The sequence below is a fragment of the Tamandua tetradactyla genome, chromosome 2, assembly GCF_023851605.1.
Source record: "Tamandua tetradactyla isolate mTamTet1 chromosome 2, mTamTet1.pri, whole genome shotgun sequence".
Taxonomy (NCBI): Eukaryota; Metazoa; Chordata; class Mammalia; order Pilosa; family Myrmecophagidae; genus Tamandua; species Tamandua tetradactyla.
The window spans coordinates 39,218,838-39,232,456 of NC_135328.1; positions in this window are offsets into that span (position 1 = coordinate 39,218,838).

Sequence of the window (13,619 nt, forward strand, 5' to 3'; positions counted from 1 at the left end):
GCTTACACTGAAGGTAGGTGCAAGATAGTGGCTTTACATCATTAGAATACTCTTTCTTTTTCATCCAAGGCAAATAACATTTACCTGCAACTATATTCCACACTTTCTCCTAGTCCCCGGGGATACAACAATAAATAAACTCAAGCACTGGTCTCGAGGAGGAAGGATAGCTAACACAGGTTTGGAAGGTGATGAATAGTTTCTTGGCAGAGATAACATTACAGAAAAAAAGTATATATTCAAGTGAGGAGAATAGGAGAAAAGGAGAACCTGTTCCACACTCAACTCATGCTGTGGTCCAAAAGTGAGAGAAGGTGTCCAGTGTCATTAAGAATCAGTAGGAAATTCAACATCTAGGTGAGGTAAAGAAGGACAGGAAATGAGGAGAGAGAGGTCTTTAGGAGAGCCAAGCAGGGTGGGGTTTGGTAAATCAATATTAAGGGCTTCAAGTCTTATCTTGAGAGTAATAAAAAACTACAGAAGAGTTTTTAGCAGCAGAGTGACAGTGATCAGATTTATGTTTTATAAAAATCATCCTGGTTGTCATGTATAAAATGGATTGAAGCAAAGAGACTCTACCGCATAATGTTGACATGTTCTAGGCGGTAAGATGTTACCGCTTTGTGGCTAAGATCAAAGTCCTAGAGTCCACTCTTCGTGTTTAAATTCTTTCTTTATCTTACTAGCTGTGGGGCAGCGAATAAACTAAATACGTTTGCTAAGCTAATGTCCCCTTCATATAGAAAACAGGAACAATACAAATGTCTGCATTATAAGATTGTCATCAAATCATGAGACAGAACATGTCAAATGTGTACAGTGGTTTGCATATAGTAAGTACTAAATAAATATTAGTTATTGTTACTATACCATTGTTATTTTATCACTGCTATTATTAAGTGTGGCTAGTGGTAAACAGTATTGGCTGCTAATTAAAGAAGGGAGAGCATAATTATGGAGATACTGCAGAAGATGGGGAATAATTTTAATATTTATAGATTCAATAACTAGCCAAGATGCAAACATGGACACACACAAATATGTGCAGTTTCACACATACACATACACACTGTGAACATACATGGCATGGGAAAACATCCACAATATTAAAAAAAAACAAGATGCAAGGTAATAGAGACTCTATAAGACAATCTAAAATATAATGGCATGATGTACTGTTTAAGCTTTTACTATAGTTTAAATTTTACTTAATTTATATTCATTTGATAGCTCATGTGGAGCTATTGAATGGCTTTCTGTGAGCTAGAATAGTCAATGGCTCCATGAATCAACTTGATCATAAGATCAACTTTGAAGAATACAATAAAGAATGAGAGGAGAAATGAGGGCAGGACAGTCAGTAGGAAAAGTGGGGGAAGCATGCACCAAATAGAAAGAACGGCATAAGGGGAAATGTTTGTCAAGAACTCACTCATTCATTCAACACACATTTACTGAGCACATCCTATGGTTAAGGCAATTTTTTAGATATTGAGGCTATAAGAGCAAGAAGGACAGAGAAGTCTCCTGGACCTGGAGAACAATATAATATTGGAGGGCTAGAGTTCATGTTAACTCAGATTAATAGCCCTAGCAGCCTGCTTTACCACACATAGTGGACTCCATTTGTGTCAGAAATTGCTCTCTTGTTGCCTAGCAGATACACCCATTGTGTTAGATTCAGTTGTCAACTTGGCCAGGTGAGCATACCTAGTTCTGTTGCTGCGGACACAAGCCAATGGTACGTGAACCTCATCTGTTGCTAATTACATCTGCAGTCAGCTAGGAGGCCTGTCTGCTGCAGTGAGTGACGTTTGACTTAATTGGCTGGTGCTTAAATGAGAGATCACAACGTAGCACAACTAAGCAGCTTGGCATTCCTCATCTCAGCACTTGCAGCTCAGCCCAGGCCTTTGGAGATGGAGAAAGAAATCAACCCGGGAAAAGTTGTTGGAACCCAAGGGCCTGGAGAGAAGACCAACAGAGACCATCCTGTGCCTTCCACGTAAGAAAGATCCTCAGTGGAAAGTTAGCTGCCTTTCCTCTGAAGAACTAACAAAATAAATCCCCTTTTATTAAAAGCCAATCCGTCTCTGGTGTGTTGCATTCCAGCAGTTAGCAAACTAGAACACCCATTCATCAGATGCTGTAAGGGTTGACTGTCATGGTTTACTGTCCTCAGCCTACAGCACCCATTCTGCCTGAATAAATCTAGGGAGTTACACTTCCCCAAGGGGTCGCCAGTAGATAATGTCTGGTTGAAATACATTTGGGTTTAAAAAGGCAGGGTCCCCGCCTGCAAGAAGAAACTAGCTGTGATGCAATCCATACTCCAACACTACCTTAGGATAAGGCTGCAGCTGCACCCCAGCCGAAACTACCGTTTTAAAATTGCATCCCATGCCCTCTCCTGCTTCCCCCACACCTTTACTGGTTTCTCCCTCAATAAGTCACTTGCACATCAATCTTAAGTCTCTGTGTGTAGGAAACCCAACCTAAGACATTACTGACTTCAACTTTTTTGGTTTCCTTTCCCTGATCCAGTTATTTTTTCCAGCCCTAAAAATTACTTTGTATGCCTGATTAGAATAAACGACTGTTCACCTGGGATTCATTTTTTTAAAGGCATGTATCAGAGCATGATTGTCATGCAGGCACAACGAATATTTTATCTGGTTACATCCATCTATCTTAGAGGGAAAAATGGCTGTTGATTTTTCAAAAATATGTGTAGCAAGATTTTCCTTTAAAATCTTCTGATATTAATCATCTGCAAAATTCTTATGACTACACATTCCAAAAAGTAATATTTCACATTAACCTACCATCAGCACCTTCCTTCTTGCATATTAGCTACTGGGCACAATACTCACTTCTCTATTAAACAGATGAGCTAACTGGGAGTACTTGGAGGTTAAGAGTCTTACAACATAGAGTCACAGAACACAGAATTAGAAGCAAGGTTTCTTGCTTGCAGTTCCAAACAGCTTTCACTACCCTAGTGTTGAGAAAGAAGCCCAGTGTCCATGGGTACCACTCACTTGTTTAGTTTGTGTGTTCAATTTCATGTCTTTCCAATGAGAAGAGATTTTGTGTCACATTTGGCAATGTCTTCAAAAAAGATAATTTGGGTCTTTCCATTCCAGTGGCATTTTGGAAAGACCCAAGTGACAACCCCACAACTCTGCTCTCTGTGGCAGTTATCACAACGACCCTTGGCAGTAGAATCTCAAAAAGATCTTATATGCATACCTGGATCCAAAAGAAACCCCAAGGAGACTCAAGAATTCACTTTTAAGTCGACATATTTCTCTCTTCTACAGAATCAGCATCATGATTGTTAAGATTCATAGATAGCTGCTGGATTCTCCTTTGCACTAAAATGAAAATTCTCCTGCCACTGTTTTTGTAACTGGGTTATCACATACTGGGTTATGACATACATGTTTGTTCCATACTGATTTGGGAAGCTGCAAAGTTCAGCTAAAGGGGAAATGGGATGGAGGAAAAGTTCCATGTAGTATATACAGAGAACCTCAAGAATCCAGACACAGGAAATTCTATTATAATTTCTTAGCATTGACTTGAATGTCCTCTGTGAGTCTGCCAGAAAGTGGAATACAATTTTGATAGCAGAAAAAAGATAAAGCATGTTTGTTCTAATCTTACAAACTCAGCCTGATAGAGCACTGGGCACTAAGAAGGCACCCAACAAATACTCAGTCACTAAATATTTGAATTTTATGTTCATTTTGAAGATCATCCCATAAGTCAAACACTTTGGAAGACATCATCATCATCGAGTAATAAATTCTTTTCCAATAATAACTATTACAAAGATGGGAAATCTTTTTAAGACGAAGTTTGCCTGAAGGATAAGAAACTTCAGGCAGACTTGAGCTTAATTATATACTCTGCAGCTAATTAGTTGTGTCAAACTGCAAGTGACTTAACTTCTCTGGTTTCCAATTTCCTTAAATATAAAACATGGGTCAAGCCGTGTCAGCAAGTACTCCTTAACAATTTCTTGAAATATGAATTGAACTGAAGTTCTTACACTGCAAAGAAGTTTCCTGGGCCCTAAAAAGAAACCCCATGGTGTTTGAGTTCCACTGAAACACCTTTTAAAGAAAGTATGCATTTCTTCTACATATAGAATTTGATGACGGACAGGTTGCCTGAAAAGATATTTCACTGCAATTAGGAATTTTTTTTTACTCCCTGACAGAAGGTTTCAGAGCCCAGAGGCATCTTCCACCAGGATAAAAATACTCTGCACTGTCAGTAGAAGATATTCTTATATAACACACACTGATTTTTTTTTTCTTCCATTTTGCAAGTAATCACGGGAGTGATGGAATTTTGCTGATATCTCCAAGCAGGTCATCATGCATTAATGCTTTACGCCTTTGTCTGATAAAATCAGAATTTTGCTGATTTTCAAGTATTCTTTATCCAGTGGCTGAAGAGAACACTAGTTCAAGGGTAAAGATTACTCTCATTTTTAAAAAAATTATGGATATTCTTTCTTTTTAAAGCAATATTAGAAAAATAATGAAAACATTTCATTAAAACAGTGGTTCTCAAATAAGGATGATTTTGTCCCCTAAGGGACATTTGCCAATGTCTGAAGACATTTATGTTTATCACACTGGGGAATCTTGTAGTAGAGGCCAGTGATGTTGCTAAGTATTCTATAAAGCACAGGACAGCTCCCCTCCCCCCAAATTATCAGACCCTGTGCCAGTTTGAAAATATTTTGTACCCCAGAAAAACAATGTTTTAATTCAATGTTGTGGAGGTAGCCATTTTTTCTAACCCCAATCTAATATTTCGGGGTAGAAACTCTTGATTAGATTACCTACACAGAAATATGTCATGCCCAATTGTGCATGTAAACACTTGATTAGATGGAGAAGTGACTCCACCCATTTTAGGTCAGTCTTGATTAGATTTCTAGAGTTTTTAAAAGGGGAAATATTTTGGAGAAATGACAGAGCCAACAAAAACTTCAGAGCAGAGCTGATTAGATGCTGACACTTGGAGAACAGAGACACAGATGTTTGGAGATGCTTGGAGCCCAGCAGACGTCATCATGAGATGTTAAGCAAGCCAGAACCTGGAGAGAGCCAAAGGAAGCCAAGAGATGAAAGCCAGCCCTACCGGAGAAGCAAAGTGAGGAACCTCCACAGGAACAGAGGCTAAAAGCAATGGAGCCCAGGAGCAAGGGACCAGCAGATGCCAGCCACATGATTATCCAGCTGAAAGAAGTGCTCCTGACCCATCATCCCTCCTTGAATTAAGGTATCTGTCCCTGGATGCCTTATTTTGGACAATTTTATAGGCTTAGAACTATAAACTTGTAATTTACTAAATTCCCTTTTTTAAAAGCCATTTCAGTTCTGGTATATCATATTCCAGCAGTTTGCAAACTAACACAGGCCCCAAATTCAGGGTTAAGAAACCCTGTATTAAAATTTTTTAAAGAATTAAAATTTGACAATTCGAAGATAGCAGCTGGTTTTATTTTCTATTATTCCTCTCTGGTTTTCCTTCAAAAGCAAGTATTAGGTGTTTATAATCATGGTTTATATAATTTGTATGCCTTTTCTTTTTTTTACATGGGCAGTCACCGGGAATCAAACCCAGGTCCTCTGGCATCACAGGCAAGCATTCCTTCCTGCTGAGCCACTGTGGCCCACCTTTGTATGCCTTTTTTTATTACCTATTCCATCTCCCCTTTCCTAAACAGAAACATGCATGTCATGAAGTACAGTGAAGATTCAGGACTGAGCACAATAATGCATGAGATATTTCAAATATCCCCACAAGTTTGCTCTAAGTTCCCAAGGGAGGAAGAAAATGGTAAATGAAAACCACCCTGCTGAAGAAATAGAGTATACTTTGGCCCAAAATGGCTTTTTCTTCAAAAATAGTATTTTTTCAACATTTTGTAGTTATTCAAACATAGTATTATTTCAGCACTTCCAACCACATTCTGACCTGAAACCTCTTAGCTATACTATTCCTAAGCCTGGAGCAGAGTTGATTGTCCCTTGCTCCTTGAGTTACACTCTTCCCCTTGATTAGTGGAAGAGCCAAATGTAACAATAAATAATTGCAGTAACATGAGAAATGCTGGAGTAGACAGAGTTATAAAGAGCTATGAAAGCATTAAAAAGGTAAACAATCAACTACGTAGAATAATTCTGAAAGTTGACCCAAAGAAATTAGTCTTGAGACTGGTTTTGCATGTTAAATAGGAGTTGATCATGCAAGCAGTGTAAGAGAGATCAACTCTCAGGGTGAGGGAAATGCACAGAAGATTGGATGAGCATATTCACCCTTTACAGAGCCTGTCTTGTTCCTCCAAGTAGAAGGTGTTCCCTCCCTCCTCTTAATATTCAAAGACATAGGGATATCCCTTTTATGGAATGCTTCATTTCCTGCATTTTATTTTATTCTAAATGATATTATCTTCAATTGCTGGAAATATATCTCATTCATTTCCCTTGTTCCACATGGGATCTGATATAGTGCCTTGAAGATAGTAGCTGCCCATTAAATGGCTTTGATGAAATAGTGAATGGATATTTACCAAAGAGTACAAGTAAACAGAGATCAGGGATGCTGACTTTTCCATTATCCATATAATGTTTGCAGACTCATAATTTGGTTTGATGGTTACTGACAGTAAAGCATTCTGATGCCTCTAACTTTAAACACTGCATATAAATTTTAAATCTGTGTATTTAAGAACTAAGTCAGAGAAAAAATAGAAAAATATTCAAAAAAAGGAGTCAATGAAGAAAAAGAACTTAAAAGGATAATGGTTGCATTAATTACTTATTGTTACAAAATGGATTGTTCCAAAATTTAGCAGCTTTTCTCACAGTTTCTGTGGGTAAGGAATCCAGGCAGGCTTTTCTGTGTCCTTGGGCGTAAGGTCTGTCACAGAACTGCAATCAAATTCTCAGCAGGGCCACAGTCATCTGAAGATTTGACTGGGGAAGGATCCACTTCCAAGCACACTCACATGGAAAGCATCCAGTTCCTCAGTGCTTTTGGTTGGAGACATTAGTTTCTTGAGACATGGACCTCTTCTTAGGGCAGAGAGAGGGCTCCAAGAGAAAACCAAGAAAGATGTCAAGCAAGATGGATGTTGTATTCTTTATGTAACTTCATCTTGGGCGTGGCATCTTATGTCTTCTGTTATATGCTATTTATTAGAAATGTCTCTAAGTCTAGCTTACACTCAAGGGTAAGAGGCTATACAAAATTGTCAATACCAGAAATGTGTATCATTCATAGCCATTTAAGAGGATGTCTTTTACATGTGTCGACAAGAAAAAAAAGAAAAAAATGAAAATGAGGTTAGTAGGAAAAATTGAGACAAAAAAGGAGTTGGTGGAAAGAAACAACACAAAAGGACAAGGAAAAGGAAGAAGTAAAAACAGAAAAGGGGGCGGGAGTCATGAAAAGGAAAGGTCTTACCCTACACACTGTTTTACTCTCCTGCAATTGTCCTAAGGAGAGAAATTAATCTCTCCCAAGAAATTGTCTTCAAAGTGAACCTCCCAAGAGCAGTGCATGCTGCCACAGAGGACACAAACTGCTGTTTATATTCTCCACCATGACTGACTGTCTCACTGGGCCTGGAACAACCTTTTAAAAAAGAAATTTTGATCCTGTAGCCTGGGGATGATCGTGCTTCAAAATTCTTGACCTTTTCCAGTGTTCCTAGGGGTCAAAAGTGTTTAGAGAAGTGAAAAATCCAATTTCTTTGCTTGGCTTGTCATTCAGACCTCAGACAGAACATAGAGACACATAGACATTACAAATATCTCCATAGTTTTGCTCTAAATCCCTAAGGAAAGGGGCAAATTGGGAAATAGAAGCCAACCCATTACCCCATGCTGGACAGAAATAATGGAGCCAACTCTGGGCAGGAATGGGTATTTCCCCCTACAATGGCCTTCTATATTTTTTCAGCAAATAGCCTTTTATTTACTCCTATATTGCTTTGTTCTAAGTCATAAACATCGTCCTGTATTCAAAGTTTTAAGCAATTTTGTATTTTCACTTCAAACCAAAAAGAAGATAGGAGAATCAAAACCTCCATGTCATATCAGAATTTCTCCCCTGTCATTAGGTGATTTACGCACCAAAGAAAAAGCCAATTTTCTGCCCACTCATAAATTTAAATTGACGCTAAGGATCTAATACATGTTGGTGTTATAAAGGCTGATGCTGGATTCTATTTCAAAAAGTTCCCTATGTACTTACCAGTTGATGCCAATATTTTCAAAACTGATAATCCACTAACATCTGCTGCAAATGGTGTCCCAAAGTCCAAAACTTCTTTCCTACAGCTACCTTTGCCTGGATAGCTATCATTTTTCATGTAAGGACTGACTTAGGCACCACCTCTTTCATAAAACATTTCTTGCCAATGCCCTACCCTCCATCAGACTGAGGTTCCTGCACCTCTACTACTAGAAATTTGGGCATACATTTATCAACACTTATCACAATGCACTCTAATTATCTACTGAGAATAGAAGCAGTGTAAATTATAGTCACTTAGCATATTGCCTCATACATAATCTTTACTCCTTAGATGTTTGTTGAATAAATGAGCGAATAAAAATTAGACATATGATAATTAGATTATAAAACTTATATGCTAGAAAAGCCCCTATCTTTCTTAAGTTGCCATGGCAAAAAGCCCATACCTACAGCTCCTATCAAATGGGGAATGCATAGGTGTACTTCTGGTCAGAGATGGAAATGCATATCTGACCCACCTGAGCCAGCTATATTGTTTTCCACGAGAAAAGTGAAGGGAGTCTGTTTTTGTTTTCTAAGGCTACAGTAACAAAGTACTATGCACTGAATGGCTTAAAACAACAGAAATTTATTGTCTCACAATTCTGGAGGCTAGAAGTTCAAATTAAGGTGTCGGCAGACCATGCTTTCTCTGAAGTCTCTAGGATTTGGGTGGTGGCTTGCCAGCAGTCTAGTGGATTTTGGAGGGGATGTGGCATACCTCAATTTCTGCCTCTATCACATGGTTGTCTTCTCTGTCTGTCTATCCATCTTTGTCCAAATTTCCTTTCTTTATAAAACCATCAGTCATACTGGATCAGGACTCATCCTAACCCTGTTTGGCTTCATCTTTTTTTTTTTAACATGGGCAGGCACCGGGAATCGAACCTGGGTCCTCTGGCATGGCAGGCAAGCATTCTTTCCTGCTGAGCCACCTTAGCCCACCCTGGTTTCATCTTAATGATAACCTCTTCAAAGATCCCTTTTCCAAGAAAGATCAGGTTCAAGAGACCAGGGCTTAGGAGCTGAACATATCTCCTTAGAGGATATAATTCAGTCCATAGAGGAGCCACCGAGATAATACAGGCTCTATTGAATATTGGATTCGAGAAGACATTCCAGGCTGAGGCAGTCTTGTCACACTATACGTAAGTGGGGAAGAGGGTGATATACCCCTTTGGAGACATGAGCAGGCAAAAGTAGCAACAGATAGAGCCCTGCTAATAGCCAATTCTGCAGGTTTTTCAATGCTCTATATCTGTTTGGAATGTCAGAGTGCCAGGCAGTGGAGAAAGAAGGCACCCTTTTCATTTCTGCAGATTCAAAGTAGATGCAAACCTGTTTGGCCCTGGGCCCTGGTCTATGGGTTGTACACATTAATCTGACCTCCAACTATTAAGTCTGAGGTATGGGCCATCCCAAACTTAGGTGGACAGAGAATAAAGTCAAAGGCAAATGTACATGTATCTTGGTTAAAAAATAAATACAAACAAAGGTGGGGCTGGAAAGATCTTGCCTTGCCAAGACTGAGTCAACTTAACACAGATACATGGCATTTATGGGGAAATCGAATCTGCACAGTAATAAGAAGACATTCTGACACAGGATAGGGAGATGGCATTTATTTTGGGAGGTTAGGGAGAAAAATGTTATTTTTTGGTATTCTGCGATAGATTTTATAATGATAATATAGTTTTCTAATACATGTATATGTATTTTCTATACATACATATAATTTCCCTGCATTATATAACTTTCTTAGAGCTTTATATATGTGTGTATGATTGCATACAGAGAGACAGACAGGCCGACAGAGAGACAGAATAGAAGAGAGAGAAAGAATGCTGTTTGTGTTTGAGTCTGTGCCAGCTGTCTTGGAAAATTCAGCAAGACCTGCCCTTGGCCTCAGAGCGACTTCAGCCTGAATGGGAAATCTCGGCTTGCTCACCCCGGTTCTCAGGGCAGTGAGAAAGGTAAAGTAGAGAAATTGTGCAGTCGGAAGGTCCTGAGAGGCCATCTAGTCCTTTCCTGCCTAATCAGATGAGGAAGCTGATGTACAGAGAGTCGAAGTGAGGGAGCGACACCTGCATGAATACCAGGCTTTCTACATTTTCAACCCAAAGGTAGGAGAAATCTCATTCTTTCCCTTCACCAACCATGGCAGTAGTTGGTAGTCTTAAAGGAGGCTTTGAGAAGTCAGTTTTGGTAGCCAGCCAGCATGTTCGAAAGCTGTGATATGTAAACTTGGACAAGTGGCAAAATCTCTATGGACCTCCATTTTCTCACCTAAAAAAATGAGGATAATGATAGTATCTATTCACAGGGTTGTTGTGTGAGCAATTAATTAATTAATTAATTTACATAATTATATGTACTATATATATGTATAATAATATACATAAAGCACTTAGAAGAGTTTCCAGCATATAATACATGCTCAATAAACATTAGCTGTTGATCTCACTATCATTATCATTATTATAGCTGCAGCTACTTCTAATCATGGTCATATATAAAATACTTTGATTAATAAGGAATGATTCAATGAACTGATTATTAATATCAGCTGTGAAGCTCCCCTGGGGTTCCTTCCACACAGTACTTTGTAAAGACCTTTGTATTGGCACAAATGTTGTCATTTTTACATGGCTGTAGCCTCATCAGATAATGTGCTCCCTAGAGCAAGGAAATGTTTTCTTTACTTACTTCAGCACAGACCAAGGGCCTACCAAATGTTCTGGGATCAGTTTCTTCTGCTTGTGAATAAATGCTGCCATCGTGACTGCGTCAAGAGTGGTGTAATTGTGTGATGGGATGAATGGAAGGCATTACAGATTCAGTAATGAGATTCATCCTAAAACTGCACATTTTATATTAGCAGTATCATCATCATCATCATCATCATCACCACCACCATACTGAGAATTTATTTTGTGACTATGCTAGGCTCACATAACCATTAAACTGTTACAACTTTGACAGCAAGAATCACTAGCCCCATTTTACAAATGAGAAAGCATGCTTTCAGAGACTTTCTCCAACTTGGCTAATAATTGTCCAAGCTAGAATCCAAACCTATAAACTGTTTTCATTTTAAAATGAAACTCCTAACTCTCATGCCATATCACCTCTAATCCATAGTCCCATTCACTCATTTATCCAGCCATTGATTCATTCAACATCTCACAATATTCAGAATGTGGCAGGCTCTTTCCTAAGACAATGCTTGACATTATTTCATCTTCCCCGCAAGTGAAACATTTTCCAGAGAGACAGTATGGGATATCCTCTGGATGGGCTTTGCCCGGGTAAGACATGTTTCACCCACAATTGTTACCACTGCCTGTATTCACCCCACCCCCTACATTCTCACTTTCCCATTCATGAATGAGGAAAAGAGAAACCCAATAGTTCTGTTAATTCTCTTAGTGACAGAGCCAAGTTTTCTTGGCTCTGAAGGACTTGCCCTCCTGACTCAATGCACCATGTACCAAAGGTAATTAGGGCAATTTATTTAAAACTTATGATCTAATTAGCTGCTTTTAATGGTAGTTAATTATATAGAGAGCAACAAAGCAGTTACATTTCCAACCAAGCTTTTTCCCAGACTGAGACAGAAACAGGTATTTATTTGGAGTCATAAAGGAGAGGGGACACTACAGTTAACATCTAATTACACAGAATTGTTCCTGGCAATTATGAGCAATGTGATTTTATTTATCTGACAATTATAGGGGCTTTGCAAAATCTTTGACCTGGGAGAGAGGAATAGGGGACAGAAAAGGAATTAAATGCCATGCAGCGTCCAGGCATATTTTAAAAATTACCCAGGTAATTGGAATTTGGAATGGCCATGTCAAAAAAATAGGGATAGATGCTGTCATTTCTATTAGAGAGGTTAATAAAAAGAACAATGGGATATGGAATATAAATAATGTATGATTGAATTAATTAATGAAAACTCTAATTCAAATACCATCTTCACTATTTGCTAGCTTAGCAGAAAACTAATCACTCAGTGCTCACTTTTCTAAAAGTGGTATTTACCCTGAGTCTTTCATGGCGTCATGACCTCATTTTCCCCTCAAATTTATACTACATGAGTGATTATATTGAGACAGATTTAGAGAAGTATAAAACATTCTCCCTGTCCTCAAGGGTCTTTGAGTTTAGTAGAGACTCAAATATGCAAATAAATGAAATTAATAATAGTTTTAGGGTCTGGAGAGACTGTTCCGAGATCGTGTGAAAGTGATTTATAAATGTATTATTACAATTTAATAAATATTGAGAACTGAGTATATTATATGCTGGGTACTCTGCCTATCTGCCTGCCTCTGGAAGGCACTGCTCCCATCATGACACAAGAAATGAAGTAGGACTATAACATATGCTTTTGGTGATTCTGAACTTCAGGCCCTTTATATGTTTCTCCACCTCCCAATGTGTCTTCTTTAAGAAAGCCAGTACCCTCTGTGATAAAGTCTTGTGTTTGGAACCAACCAGATATGGATGTAAACTCTGTTTCACCCCTTGAGAGTTCTGTAATATTGGGAAACTCCGTTTCCTCATCTGCAATATGACAGCAATGCCAAACTACTTCTTGAAAGGACCAAATATCCCCAGCTTATTTCACACCCACCCAACAGTACCTCCATTCGAGCTTCAACCTCATTAACCGTAATGCAATATCAACATCCATAGACACTGTAAACTCTAGGTTTGGAGGCAAAATGGTTTATGAAAAACAGAAAGGTTTTAGTCAAACAACCTGGGTATAATCCTGCTTTTGTCAATTAACATACCCCTCTTTCCTTGTCTTTGTGTAATTTGATTCCCTTTGCTTGGGAATGTTCAATCATGTTGCTAAAATACATATTTAACTCTCCTCTGTGGCACTTCTGGATTTTCTTTGAGCATAATGTTGGATATCAGATTTTAGATAAGTGCAGGTTGGTGTGCAGAAATGGCACAGGATAAGGGAATGGTTCAACCTGAGAATATAAGATTTGGGCTCCAACCCAGAGTGGTCATCCTCTGTGTGACAATAGATGAGTCACTGCTCCATGCTTCTTTTTCTATGTTTCTCAAAGGAAGTACTCGGTTAGAGGGTGGGGGCAAGACTCCATGGCCTTTAAAAAAAAATTATTGTGGTATCATATATAGCATAATATTGGCCACTCAACCACTTCTTTTTTGCATGGGCAGGCACTGGGAACATTCAACCATTTTTAAGTCTACATTTTGATGGTATTAATTATATTCACATAATTAATAGTGGCTGTTATCAC